Source organism: Mycetomoellerius zeteki, unplaced genomic scaffold, assembly GCF_001594055.1.
Source record: "Mycetomoellerius zeteki isolate Tzet28-1 unplaced genomic scaffold, Tzet1.0 scaffold312, whole genome shotgun sequence".
Lineage (NCBI taxonomy): Eukaryota > Metazoa > Arthropoda > Insecta > Hymenoptera > Formicidae > Mycetomoellerius > Mycetomoellerius zeteki.
Window position 1 is genome coordinate 195,305 of NW_017257297.1, and position 15,673 is coordinate 210,977.

The following is a 15,673-nucleotide window of genomic DNA, read 5'->3' on the forward strand; positions in this document are numbered from 1 at the left end:
TCCCTCGACTCCGAGACCATCTGCGAGAATTCTCTCTCTTTCGTGAGAGAGTATTGACACAGAGTTTCTAAGTGTCTCCTGAGACTTTGCAACAAGAACTACGCCATTTGTCAACGCTATAATTTAGATAGCTTCCGAACTGTAGTATTTTAATTTTGATTTATATAGCGGAAGGAATATATACTCGTGATTTTTTTAAATAAAAAAACATTACGAGTTTCACAATAATTAAAAATTTAGCACATCGCACACATAAATTCTTTAATAAAAAATGTTTATTCTAAGGTAACATAAAATAATATACGATAAAAAGAAATTCGGTTTTATTTAGCTCTAGTATAAAGTGGTCGGCGAGATTTAAGATCTAAATAACGAAATGGAATTTCCGTACTCGTGCCTTGTATTACGGCTCTAGAGGGTTTGAAGAATATTTACAGCACGAAGTGCAGCAAAAACGAGAGTGCTTTATGAAGCTTTCGCAATCACGTGAGTAGACTGATGTGGCGCCAGTCCAAGAGGTCGACTTGGACTCCACTAGCAGCGGTAGCAACGTTCCTCGCAACGTAAATCCGTAATACGCAATGGGTATTCGGTTTCGCGCGTAACTTACGCACGGTGAAATATGCGACGACCCTTGACATCCCGTACATTTTGCGATTGCGCGAGGAACGATACTCATCTTATTCCGCAAACCAGCCGTGTGATTCTTGGCATTCTCCATAATGTTTATTGTCGTTAAAGGTGATGCTTAAACGATCTGTTAATCACGTCTAAATGGATGGAGCCTTTCTTTCTCTTTCCGTATTTCGTATAATTGTATTATATAACTGTAAGTAGCCGATACGAAAAAGTAGTTATATTAAAAAATATTAAAAAATTAGATATTGCAATTCCCTTATAGATTTCTTAGCTTCTTAGTTACGAATTGAATATCTAAAAAATGTGCTGAAAAACAGTTATAAATCTTATAAATTAAGGAAGAAAGATGCAAAAAAGTTAAATCACCAAATCCTTACTTTTACAAATGTAGTTATATTTATCAATCATATTAATAAAAAAGCAATTTTTTATTCCAAATTCAGTTAAAATCCTTTCTTTATAAATAGAAATTATATTTCTCATCTCTGCTATATTATATTACTTTTTTTACTAAAACAATAAATTTTTCTTAATTTTAAAAAAGATCTTGATGGTTAAATGAAAAAAATTATACAATTTTTTTCGCCAAAAAAGTTCAAGTGGAGACGATTTTTGCCTATGGACTACTTAATTTCATTTATGCCTGATATTCTATTTTGTAACGTTTCCTGTACTATTACGATATATTTCTCAGAGAGCGTCCAAAATATAACTTGGTGCTAAGTTTCGCGCGCTTGCACGCGTCCGCTCGGTCGCCCGGAGAAGGGAGAAGAGAACCCTTATGAGTAAAAGGAACAAGAAAGGGAAACGATAATATGGCATATCGGCGTACACGCGTGGCTATAAAGGTACTTCGGTAATGGACTCGACCCGGCCCGACAAAGGGCTTTATTTAAATAACTCGCGGCAAGCGCGACGGACCATTCTTAAATCCGGGGACGTGCGAGCGCTCGCGTCTCGCTGTTACTTGAGCGCGTTTATTCCCCTGAGCACCCCGTGCGATAATAAAGCGGCCCCCTCCTTCCCCGGCAATTCCCTCGCACCTTCGCGGGGTTCATCAGTCTCGGGTCTCGGGTCTTGCGCCCGTAAAGCATTGATCGGGAGTTAATTGACGGATTTCAATCTTTCCGTCAGCGACGTGCACAAGATGAGCCGAGGTGGATCGACTTCGAGAACTTCAAGAATTATAAAAGATAAGGCGATGTCCTTCTTCCGTAGGTAATCAAATATATCTCTTACATTTAGAGTGTTTCTTCAGCTTTCCCTCTCGATTTACAGACAAATATTGCAGTATTTATCGGCGAGCAAAAATTGTTCAGCAGATAAAAATTGTTGTTGCCACACTTACCTGTCATTATGCAATGTAATGAGGCATAACAAAGAATATAATAAAAAAAATGTGCATTCAGAGAAAAAGATACAGATAGCAACTACACATAAATAATAATTATACAAGTTTTATTTGTACCTAGAATTAATGTATACAATTAAATAAACTATTTTATAACTATTCCATCTAAAGTTGAATTTCGATAACTATTTCAACACTGTACATTAATTCTACATATTTATTGTTTTATTCAGGAACTCTAATTACAAGTTTTCGGGGTACCGGTGCTCGAAGCCGGCGGTATTTGTCGCGCGCACCGAAACGAAGTAATCCACTACGATCGGTACCTCGAGGATGCGGTGGGACGGAGATGGAGGTAGTCTAATGAAAGGCACGCGCAGTCTGACGGGCTCGGCGTGAGAATAAAATAATTAGCTGAGCTGTGCCCTCCCCCCGCGTCGAGACGAGACGGGCTGAGACGAGACGAAACGAGAGGAGACGAGCGAGCGCTCGCCTCTCCCGCGCAATCCTTTCTCGCGTTCTCGTCGGGCCCAAAACCCGAACGAGAGTGTCGAGTGGGAAGGAACGAGGTGGAAGTGCCAGGACGAAAGGAGACGACTGACTCGGCCAGGTGGTCGTAAAGCCTTAGAATGATGCTCTAATAAATCCCACTGAAAAATTGCGAGGCCTCTAGGGCTCGCTGAGAAGTTTCTTCTTCTCTTCCTCTGCTCCTCCTTCTCTTCCTCCTCCTCCACCTCCGACTCCTCTTGCATATCCGAGATCCGAGGGGAACCCGAGGGAACGACGACGCGGTGCAGTCTGCTTAACCGTTCCTTTCGTGACTTTAATGTCTCGGCGAGGAACACGTTAGGGATGAGTTGTGCGAAAGCGGCCGCGATCGGGGATCGCTTAGCTGTCGGCGGAAACGAGGAGCCGTCGCTTCGTCTGGGCCTTTCGATGGCTCTCGGAAGCGATGAACACGTCGGAGAATCCGGAGGAGTTGATGGGGATTGCGCCGCAAAGCTGTTGGCAAACTGGATAAGCGATGGGAAAAATAAGCTCGTCCCTTTGATCGTTGGCGAAGGAACCCCTGTGCATATTTTATTAGAATCGTTCTGCACATTATTATGATAATATTTCACAAAAATAGAGACTAAAGATTACGGAACTTCACAAAATCGTTGTTCTTTAATACGTTGTAAAGATTTCAAACTGTAGAAACGTCCTAAATATTTCTTCTTATTTTTCTATCTTAATTAAAAGAGGATCGATGATTTCTTGACTAAATAGAAAACGTTGTTAAGTGAAAGGTGTTAGTAAGATATCTAATCAAAGTAGAATAGATCTCAGTTATACGGAACTATTAAGAGAGAAAGATAGCAAGGATATTATTTCTATCTTCGTGATGAATATTTGCTCGAGCGATTGTGACAGCGTAATCATGAAATTCTAAAAAAGAATAGACGCGCGAAGAAAGGCAGCTAATTGCAAAAGCGACGAGGCGCAACGGAGTATAAGAATGCGACCTGCACGTTACGGTAAAAGGCCCAAGATTAAAGTCCCAAGGAACTTCTGGCGAATCGGTATTTCTTATGCTGCGCAATTCCTTTTGTTTTCACTTGTGCAAAAATACGTAAATAACATTATCGTTCGTTGTAAAAAAAAAGAATATTGAAAGTTAGTCTTTTATTTTCCACAAATAAATAACAACAATAACAACTATCTTACAAACTACTCATCGTCAGTTGGAAAGAAACATTGAGTGACATGTAATTTTCTGTTACTTGTAAAAATCTGTACGGCAAAAAAATTTGGCGAAAACAGGTATGGTAACAGTGATGGTAACCAACGTTTTATATTCCCCCAAGTCTTTGAAGAAGTTGATGACTTCTCATCGGTTTTTACGTCTTTCTTATATTTTTCCGCGGTCTTCCAGAACTATGCGGATACTCACCTTTACGAGCGGACGTATGCATTTGCGAGGGAGGCGTCGCGGAGTTGTTCCTCCATGTAATACTGTGTTGCGGCTTTACGCGCTGCCTTTTCCAGCGGCGATGGCGAGCGGCGCCTTTGTGTTCGACCGCGCGTTTCGGTCGATATCCATCCGATATTGCCGTGCGGCAGCGTGCGCTCGACGATGTAATCGATCGTTTCTCGCTTTACTCGAATCACGCCGATTAAATCTTGCCGCTCACGCGGCGCTCGGCAGCATTCGAAGCTGTTTCACAAGGCAGCGATACAAATGCGTGCTCATTAAAATCGGACGCGAATTATACGTTCGATCGATTAGATGGGATTCGACTCGGATCTAGGACGGCCATTGGCGAGATTTGTAATTTTCTAATTACGCGTATGGCATATATAATTTGAAGGAGGATATTAACTCTTAGTACATGATGATTTTCCGGTTCTTTATTACACACGATGGGTCGTCCCGGGTTAATTTTCACTTCTACAAGTATACAAACATTATTAAGTAATTCTTACGTATACTTTAACATTTTTAGAAAGTATTTATAAAGTCGTGTGTTAAGAAAAGAAAAGGATATAGACCATTATTTAGTCAGATGCTTCTAGTCAGTGTTTTGCAAGGTGCTGTATTTTCAGTTCAACGTGCATTTAGTACAAGTATTATCAGAAGAAGTAATTAAAATGTATTTAAATACAGATAGAAAGTGTAGAAAATTGTACCTAGATATAAGTATAATAGATACCAGAGAAAAAAGTATCTAGGTACTTAGGCAACACTGCTTCTAGTATTTCAAAGAAAATTAATACGCAGGATACGAATGACCCAATCGCATGCAATAAAGATTAATTATCAGATTTTATTTCTGAAATTGAACTCTTTCTTCTTCTAAAAAAAAATAATTTATAGTTATATATAATATTCTATGTGCAATTAAAGGACGAAGTATCTAAACGTTTAGCTAGATACAGATTTGAAAATAATTTTGTTGGATTGTTAAAATAATTATGTAGGCTGTTCAAGTATAGAGAAATACTGAAAAAGTTTTGACTCAAGCAACTAGCTTCCATTATTTGGGCGTCCTACAATTATTTTGATCTAATAAAATCATTTTCAGATTTGTATATTTAGCTAAATGTTTAAATACTTTAGCCAAATCGTTCTTATCAATTAATAATCGTTATTAGAAATTGTATTTACTGCCGAATTTTTTATTTATCTTATTCCATGAAGATGTGTGTGTGTTTGTGTAGGAGAAGCATCAATTTATATATCCAATTTTCTTTCATTCTTCATCGTTTTAGAGGCAACTTAGCTCGACTTCTCTCTCTCTTTCCTGCGCCTATATTTTATTTCTTGTAATTTATTTTCCCTTTCTTCGGAGACGTTAAGCTACGATCTATAGAATTATACATCCGATCACCCGCCACCCGCATCGAGACGACTCGTGTGCTTCATTTCCGCGCTCTCGCGTCCATCCAGCAGCACTGCGAAGGCTCTTGATCCTTTATGTACACGAGCCAAGTCGATCTCTTTGACCACATAACGTAGGACGTAAAAAGGATCCCGCGCGCGGTGGCGGAATCCATCGTGGTCCCGAGTTTCGGATTTCGTCACAGTCCGCTTGCTGCGTGAACATGGATTGGACGCGGCCCGGTGTCGCCCGCTCGCGACTTCGTCCTATTTACTGATTATTCGCCGTGTCCTCCCTATCGGGAGTCCGTGAGAGGCCTCGCCGCCGCCGACGATGATTTCTCGGTGACCCTGGCAGCTGGTGCTGGTGATCCGTTGCGAATTCATCCTTGGGACCCGATTTGAACGACTCGAGAATGGTCCCATCATGAACGACACTCTTCTGGGACTTCCCGTGGGTACCGAACGCCGATGATCGAAGAGATCTGTCGAGGGAATCGTGCCGGAAACATCGCGATCTTGTAACCGTGTCAGTACTCGAGGGAAAATCGCGAGAGAATGTTCGATCTTAAGAGTTCTCGAGAGTTTAAGGTGACTCAGTAGATTTCTCGAAGCGGTACGCAAATTTCAGACTTTTTCCTATCTTATGCGATATATATCCGCTTCCATCAATGGCTCAATAGATTAATTTTAATCTGGGATCAACTTACTCTTCGTCGTTTTTTAATTTTAAGAATTAATTTTAAAAATTAGAAGAAGAGGAAGTTGAACCGAGATTAAAGTTAATCTACATATATTGCTAGAAACGAGCAACAGTTTTTTATTCAAGTAATTGTTTTTCTCGTCTTCTGGCAAGTACGTTTCCGAATAAAAATAACATTCTAATAGGGAAAATATTTATTGGGAAAATATCGAGATGCATAATACGATGAGAAAAATGACAAAACAGATGCTATGATAAATGTTAAAGATTTAGCTTAAGAGAGATCCTTGCTTTAATCTTTTAGTATCTAGATAATATAGGTACTCTTTGAAAACTTTAGGTTTTAACAGGATAAGCCTTTAGCTTGATACTTTACTCCGTTAACCACTAACATATGCCATTTCTTTTTTAAACTGTTTGCTAATTGATCTCTGTAGCGAAGTATAGCCAGTTGGAAATCTTTTTCGGTAAGAAAAAAGGATTATATTTCTTGGTATGTAGGACCAAACTTAATACAAATTTTTCAAAATCTATAAAACACGTTTATACATTTGCAAAATTATTTTTTAAATAAATATTTCTCATATTAAAAAATATGTACAATATTATATAAAAATCTATTGATGACATGAATGACATAAACACAATTTGTCATAAATAAAAGTATTTTTTAAAAGTATTTACTTATCAATTAAATTCAGAAAGTTAGTTTGAGATTTATATTTTTTGCATTAATTATTATTAAGCTTTAAAAATACATTTTTAAACAAGTTCGTATATTAGAAGTAATTAAAGAATAAATAAAACTTTACATTATTTTATGAAGTCGAATTTATTTACAACTTCTTATTACTTTTTAAAGAAAGATTAATTTCTTCACCAAATTATTAGCAAAGAAAGCCACCCCGCACAATCTAAACAGGCATATCACGATGGATCAGCGTATTCAACAGCCAACCGATCCACGCGCGAACGCTTAACGAGGAATGTCGAATTCCCCGTGTCCACATCTATATCATCGCCATAACCAAACGAAACTAATCCAGTTGGACCGTTTTAACTACCCTAACTAAAGCAACAAACGCGCGATGTTACCGTGTCAGCGTTTAACCATGGACGCTTCCACAGATTTTTCCCGCACGCACATATACACACTTCAAATTCACGCGTATCTGCGTGCGTGTGTGTACAGCTTCCACATAGTTCGCGCGAATGTCGAGGCAGGGTGGTCTTCGTTCTCGACGACGAGCTTCGTTTTCAGGGGCTGAAAAGTGCGCCATGGCTCAGTTAGAACCGCTTTTTCAACCCTCGGCTTCTGCACGCTTAAATCATATTTGTACGCTTAATTCATACACACCGGGTTTGGGAACAGAGACGAGAGGGCAGAGAGGAAGAGTGGCTCTCTTTTGACTCGGTCTTTAACCGACCAGCGCTGCAAGGCAAGACTTTACGCTTTCGTTACAGATTGTTGGATCTTGACACCGTAGTCTCTTGTCGACAATGTTGCTCTACCGAAAAAGATGTGAGAAGAATACCGAACAAAGAAAGGTAGCACTTTCTGTAATAATTAAAAGCAATAAAACGCTTGTCTCATGGATATCTAACTAATGCTTGAAATGTATGATTTACGTACTGACCATTTCTTATTGACTAAATTATATTTACAAGTCATTACCGTTTCTTGCCACGACCACCAACGTCGAATCCGAATAAAGTTTAAATTTCCGAGTTTCCGGATACCAAGCATTCCAACATACATTGGCGCTTTTTGACTTGCACTACATATGTGACATCTTACGCCATAATTACTTGTAACTGCAACTTTTGTTCTTTTTTCCCGATTTTATTTAATTTTTATAATACGTAAGGGAGGATTAAATGGTATCGACTGTTATCGGTAAGGATTCTTATCTAATATGATACCAAAATATTTTCAGCAAATGTAGATATGATATATACATTATCATTTCCCAGCTATTCTATATTTGTAGTTCTCTTATACCAATATATGATAATTACTATCTTTAGTTTCCTTTTCCAGTTATTTTTGTGACATGTTCTGATAATTGTTCGCGCACTGTGTTCTTTTGTGTTTTCAGATTTAAGACATATGTTACTTATTTGTTAAAGAATTACTTATTGCTTTAATTATATTAATTGAAGTAATATTTCCATTAATTGCATTTCTTCAATTTAAATTTGAGTGTCATTTTTTCTTTAAGCGCCCTTTTGTTAGTAATATATGTTATACAAATAAATATTTGTTATCTAAAAATTAAATTTGTTTAAAAGAATTTTTCATTAATATTGGTTTCAAATATCTGAAAATAATTTGTAATTGCGAAAATTAATGAGATATTTATAATATAAAAATTAAAGCATCTTTTGATATATATTATCTTATGTTCCTTAGACCACCTATGTTGCAAGACATATACCTAGCAAACTATCAACAAGCAAATTCACTCGAGTGGTATCCGTACTAAGGATATTATTATGTTGAAAACGAAATCCTGACAAGAAATCAAAACATATTATACTATTGACAGTTTTGAGTTTTGTAATCTGCTTAGTGTTGTGGGTAATGAAATGCCAAAAATTCTGCGATTTTTCGCAAACAAAATAAGGATTATCACAATTGATACACAAAAAACATGGATACACGCTGATCTTATTTTACCTGTGAAACAACCCTTTTTCGGAAAAAGACGCGGCACCACCTTTTAGTGAAAGAGATTAGATATAATACTTGTCAAAATTATAGTGACATGGGTTACGAAGCGCAGATCATGCGAAAGTAATTTCCGAAAGCCGAAAGCGAAAAAGAAGCGATTTCCGAGAATAACATAATTCTTATATTAAAATTTAGTGTAAAATTATTATTATATATAAAAGGATAAATTAAGAAAATATTTATTTTTGTATATTTTAAAAATATTAATACACAAAAATATGTAACATTTTTCGTTAATTAATTTACTCTCTTTTTTAAATTTGCTATATCACCTATATTTGAATTACACATAAAATTCGCAAGTTATTTATTTGTATATGACAGTTTTATTTATCCAATTAAGAAAGATTTTATTATAAGTGTTTAAGACATTAAAGAAACAATATAAATTAAATTAAGACAATTAAAACAATATACTGTATTTATTAAGTTTAGTGCTAAAATCAGTTTGTCCATCAAAACGTTAAATTATGCAATCATAAATTAACAATGATATGTATACCAATGAAATTACAGCTATTTCTCAAGTGTCAAAACCTGAATGAATCGTTACCGTATGCATTGAATTAACATGTTGTTCTACACGATTCTTAATGGTAGCGATATTGCTTTAAACGCGAATTAAATTAGCCCCGGCTCATAAGCCTAGAGATAGAGATCGAGCGTGCGACGGAACGCCCCAAGTGGCCGCAGTTAGATAAAAAGACCGTTTGTGGTGTAATAACTGACGTAACCAATCTAATTTCACGTGAAGATCCGATCGGCGCCGCATAATTGACCTAATCAAATTCTTCGTCGCAGGTCGCCAGCCGAAAAGCGTAAAAGCATCGGCGTCAACTGACGTAAGTAAGCATGTCATCACGCATTACGAACTTAGTTCTGCTCAAAAGACCTGGGAACCCTCTCCGATTCCCCTGAAACTCAAGCGCGTTGCGGTTAGGATCAGAAAATAACTGAGGATTTTTTAAGTAGTCGAATCTATGTAAGTACCATACTGAGAAAAATGTCTGTTTCTTGTTGAAAATGGACGAATCAGAATTTTTTCATTAAATTTACTAGAATTCTAGCTAACTGAAATTTTGATTGATATAATCAAAATCTTCTATTCGTCCATTTCCAATCAGACATTTTTCTCAATGCAGGATTCGCATTAATACGTACATGCGTAATTTCCACTAAATAACGTAACGTAATTTAACGTTTCTCATATCTGGATATATGGTAATTCAAAAACTCTCTAGTATCTCGATATAAGCAGGTTAAAGAAAGTTACTTTGTAATTAGTTATAATTATTTTCTCTATAAGTAACTAGTTATCATTACAAATTACCGATTGTGAAAAATAACACAATTATAGTTACAATTACTTAAATATACGAAAATCTAGAGAAATACACAGTATACGTTACATGTACTATAGCATTTCCCTACTTTTTCATATGCGATACTTTTCAAGAATAGGGGTCCTGGTATTTTTCCGTTGCTTAGTCTAGTTTATGTTCCAACGAGCGACGCATGTAACCACGCGATAGGAACGATATTATTATTCTGTTGATTTTTCTTGTAGCTAATTCATCCACGCAGTCTACAAAAGCACCTCCCTTTTTTAAATGATGGAAGAGTAAGTATTTTTCTCGCTAAATCTATTATATATTACTTTATATTAAATAGATTATATTCAGTAGAACGCAACAGTTTTGCAATCATTTTATGATTGTCTGCTGAACGGTCGTAAACCTATTTAACGTCTCAACATATTTACTTAGTGGTCGCCATAATTTTCAGCAAAGGGTGTGTTCAGAGAGACGCTATTTGTGTCATTTTATTTTTATTGTTTATTTCACTCATTCTCTGAGTACACTAAATCTCAAACAAAACGTGTTGATTAAAATGGCTGCCTCCAATGCATCATTCTTGCATGATATACGTACGTAATAAACAATATTACAACATAATAGACACTTTTAAAATGTATGAAAACGTATACGTTAGCATCAATATTATAAAAGCGTTCAGCGGTGTTCAATAGAACACTTAACATGTTGTGATTCATCAGTAAAATGTTGCACAACAGTTGCGTTCTGCTAAACGCACCCACTGTTACAAATGAAATAAAAATGTGGTGTCTATATTTATAACGTCGATTGTTCTTAGGTCGAGCAATACACATCATATTTTCGCAGTAACCAGTATTATAACTAATAACTTAACTGTTCACGCGCCTTCATCACTGTCAGTATCAATGCATAATAATTCACACGTTAACGTTGAACAAGCGCAAATTGTCAGTCACGCTTTAGATCAAGCAGATGATGTGATAACTGATGAGCAAACGCAACAAAGCCAGCCGGTTAATTCGAACTGTGTATTAAGGTTTATCAATAATTTAAAGGTAGGATTATTAACAAGAAAGATTACAGGAGATCTATAAAAAGATTTTTATACATAACGACCGAACATGTATAAAATTACGTTATTTTTAGAAATGTTTCACAAATCAACCAGACAAATACAAACATTTTTCTGAGCAAAATCTGAAGAAATCTAATTCTATGAAAGGTACAAGTTCCGATGCAAAAGGTAAAACGAAAGGCTGGACATTGGAAGAAGTTGCAGAATTTATTAAATTATTTGGAAATCCAGATTTACCTTCTGAAACTTTTTGATTATTTTTGTCAGATTGAATTATAACCAGCTAAGTTGGTTAGTGATTTGGCGTTTATTTACGATAGTTTCTCGTATAAACAGGAGAGTGCAAATAGAAAGACGTTTATAAAATAATATTTCGTATTTTTCTTCCGTTATAAGTTTGTTAATCTTATAATAGTTTATATAAAAAAATCAATTAGACTTAAAATAACTTATAATAATTCTGGAACTAATATCGAAAGTTCTTCGAGAAATTAACAGTATGGCTGCAGATTGGAGCGCAACAATAGAGAACGAAAAGAGGTCTGTTCTTTTTAGCTGAACTTTTGCACCAGTTCATCTTTCTTCCTTTTCTCTCCAGGAGGAAAAAAGAGGAACTAATGCAAAAGTTCAGTCAAAAAGAACAGGCCTAATAACTCGAACATAAGAGATAACAGTAGCATTTCTAATTAGATATATAATTTACATTTAAAAGTTACCGATATTAATAAATTGAGACATTTATAATTAAATGTTAATATGGCTCAATTAGAATAAATCAATAAATAAAACAAGGGCAAACGAGCCAACTAACTTAGTTGGCTCGTTTGCCCTTGTTTTATTTATTGAGACATTTATGTTTTGATAGTATTATCTTTTTATCCTTGTAACGTTTTCTATTGCTTCGAATATTTGTGTTGATTATAATCCACACAATTAACAATAACAGTAACGTTATAGTCATAATAACAATATTATGTTGTAAATTCAGCATATAAACATCACTTCATCGGACATGGAGTTCGCCAAGCGCGGCCATTTTTGCTCGCGACGAGGGGGCACACACCTTGATACCCCGTATGAGAACAACGCGGGTCTACGGGGGTCCTGGTTAGGGGACCTTAGACGTGTATACGCTGATCGCTTTGCAAAAGATCCATAAACGCGGCGTGATGCGCGACCAATCAACGCGGCGTGGCCAGCTGCCGTGTGGGTAATGCCGACCGAGGCGGCATGAAGCCCCGGTTCATTCATCAAAGCCCTGGTTACAGCAGCAGCAGCCCCCGAAAAACTCTCCCCCTTAATACTCTTCGACTTTCACGTGCTCCCTCGGCGCCATTTCGAAATACGTTGGAACGCATTTCGACGAACAGGCCGAACCGTTTCCTATTTGTTTCTAATAAAAACAATAATAAGATTGAAAGACCGCTAATGTTAAACATAATACTTTAAATTAAGAAGCGCCATAACGGTCAGAACGTTAAGATGTTGAACTATTGTAAATTCATTTTAAATGAATTAATTTCAGAAATAATAATAAAAATTTCTAATAAAAATTTTATAATCTCTCGCAATTTCAATAAACTGATACGATCAAAAAATATATAGATTGTTATTTTTAAAAAATAATTTTTATTCTAGGGACACACCTCTATACTTTTGCATACATCAGTGAACCAATGCTCCTTTCTCTTTCTTGAGCTATTATTAAGTGCTGTTTACTTTACGATTACACAGTATGCAGTCGCTGCTGGCAGAGAGGATTAGTAAACCTCCAACGCTCATAATGGATGCATCAGCAAAAACTGTCATTAAAAAGTGTCATCTTGTATATCGATCGCGATGGTGGATCAGGGCAAGGGTCTTCGCGTATCAAAGGTGTCCTTTCCGAACATTGTCAATTCGAAATCGTCGTTAAATTCGCAACACCATGATGCCGGTGCAGCCACGATGTATTCTCATAGTTCTCCCCGGTATGACTTCGCTAGGACGCGAAATAGGCGAGCGTGCAACTGCTGCTCGCTTACAGTCGCACGAACGGGCGGCACGCACGCACGCACGTACGCAAGTATGCATCCCCCACGCGGGATTTGCACGGCTTTCATTGGCTCGGTTAAGTTTGATTAATCTATTCGGTCGTACCATTGTTCGAAACGCGACGGGCAATCTCATTGGTTGAAAAGGGCGGACGATGCACCGCACGGGGGGCTGCATTGCCATTAAGGGGGAGCAGCCATCATGTTCGCGTGAACTGGTTCTGTATGTTTTTCGCTTGTCCCATCTTATTTCCCCTCCGACGACAGCGGCACTTCGTTTGTGTAGAGCAGAAACATAAACTATAAAAAGGAAGAAAGAAAAATACAGCGATCAACTAATAGAAAATATGTATGACTTTGATAAACAGCTGACCAGAATTTTTATTATTTAACAAAGTAAAAAAAATCAGCATTGCACTATATTTTTTAAATTATATCATGAAGTGAGATAACTTTGGTCCAAAATTAGAGGTAAGTTTCATTTTGACGTGCTGGCATTATCAAAATTTGAACCAAAATGAACACCGTTTTTTAGAGTCAAAGTTATCCCGATTGGATCAAAGTTACCCCATTTTTTATTTCAAAAAAGTACTTATGAGATCTTTTTTTAAAAGCAATTAAATTGAAGTACAGTAATTAAATGTCGTAATGAAAGCTGATCTTATCGCAAAGGATGTTCGGTATAATAATATCATACTATAATATATATAATGAACATAATCTTATTTTTAATTGGTCTACATATAAATTGTAAATCTACGTCTTAAGTACACAAGGAAGGATATTTTTATTATAAAAAATAATCTCATTTTTAGACCGTGCATGTGAGAAACACAATCGATAAATTAGAGCCCTATATCGGTTGAAGCTAGATCTTAAATGCTTAAATAATTCAATCTTGTGAATCACTAAATATGATATATATGTACTTGACATATATACCACACTTGTAGTCTAACAAACTGCTCGCCGAAATATTCCCGGACTAAACGCAATTAAACCACTGTAGTAATTTCGCGAATTAAATTAAATTCTAATAATTTCGATGCTCGAACAGGAATCATATTTCAAAGATGTTAATATGCTGAAAAAACTGTTATTTTATGCTTAAAAAATTTTTATTATAAATCATTATCAATGCATAAGTTCCAACGATTGCGTCAAAAAACTAAAGCAATAAATTAGTCCTAGAAGTTACGATTTCAAGACGTGCGTTAGAAAACGCTTTAGGCAATGATGTAAGGTATAGTTATAGTAAAGTGAAAGGATTTTGCATCATCGAAATATTAACTCCTACGAGGAATTTCCGTAACGCCGTTGTTTTATCTTTGAGACAGTTAGCTTTAAAGCAATTACATCCGAGAAGCAATGCTCGGGGTGTTAGAAAACATTTTGTTTTATCACATCGTCCTCATTACTTAACAGAGCTGCACTCGATATCCGAAGCGTTAAGTAATACCATTGCAGTAATTGTGTACGTAATAATTATACAGACGGTAATTATACAGAAATTTATAACAAATTTATAACCAGACTACATTTCTCGGAGGAAAATATATTGGCCGTTTTATGTCGCATAAAACGACTTTATATCGTGAAAAATATATATCTCGGATATGCATCGCGGCGCATACAGGTCGAAGTCACGCAATGTACGCGCACGCACGGATTGGCTGTAAGGACACCCTCAGATCTCCATCGTGAGGGTGCGGTTTGAATCTGGGAGGTCGTCACACTTATCAGCTTTACAGTTGCCCGTACATCTGTTCTAGTTACCGTATTGAAAAACGCAACTAATAATAATTATAAAATAAACAATAAGATTTTAAGAAAAAGATTTGATAAAAAAAATATAGCCTTTTAAAACAATTTATTATAAGTATTCATCAACTTCCAACGTGTATTCTTTACGATAAAATCATTTTCGGTTGCGACATTTAATTACTGTACTTTATTTTAATTACTTTTAAAAAAGGATCTCAAAAGTATGTTCTTTGAAATCAAAACTATTTCTTGCAAAAGAAACTAATATAAACATTTTGTTCTTATTTTGATTAGAAGATACAAACGATTGCAAATTATATTTTGAATGGAAAGTTTATTGTTAAAATATGAATGCCAAGTTAGCATTGTGTTTTACGATGAAAGTTCTCACGAAAATACGTGACCACGTCGTATTTTTTATACCAGTTCTTGACCTACCACATCGCTATTGGGGTCAGGGCAATTTTGAAGCAACAGATTGGGGGAAGATATTTGGTAGGATTGGCGACGAGAGAAAGGCAAGCGATGTTCAAAGGAGCCGCTCTTGAAGCAACCCCGTACCGCGCTTATGGGGGTTGGAACATGGGCGGGGATTATTGAATAGCGAATTACACACGGAGGCAGGCAAACGATACGTGAGGTCCAGGAAAATATCGTGCGACATGACTCGAACTTT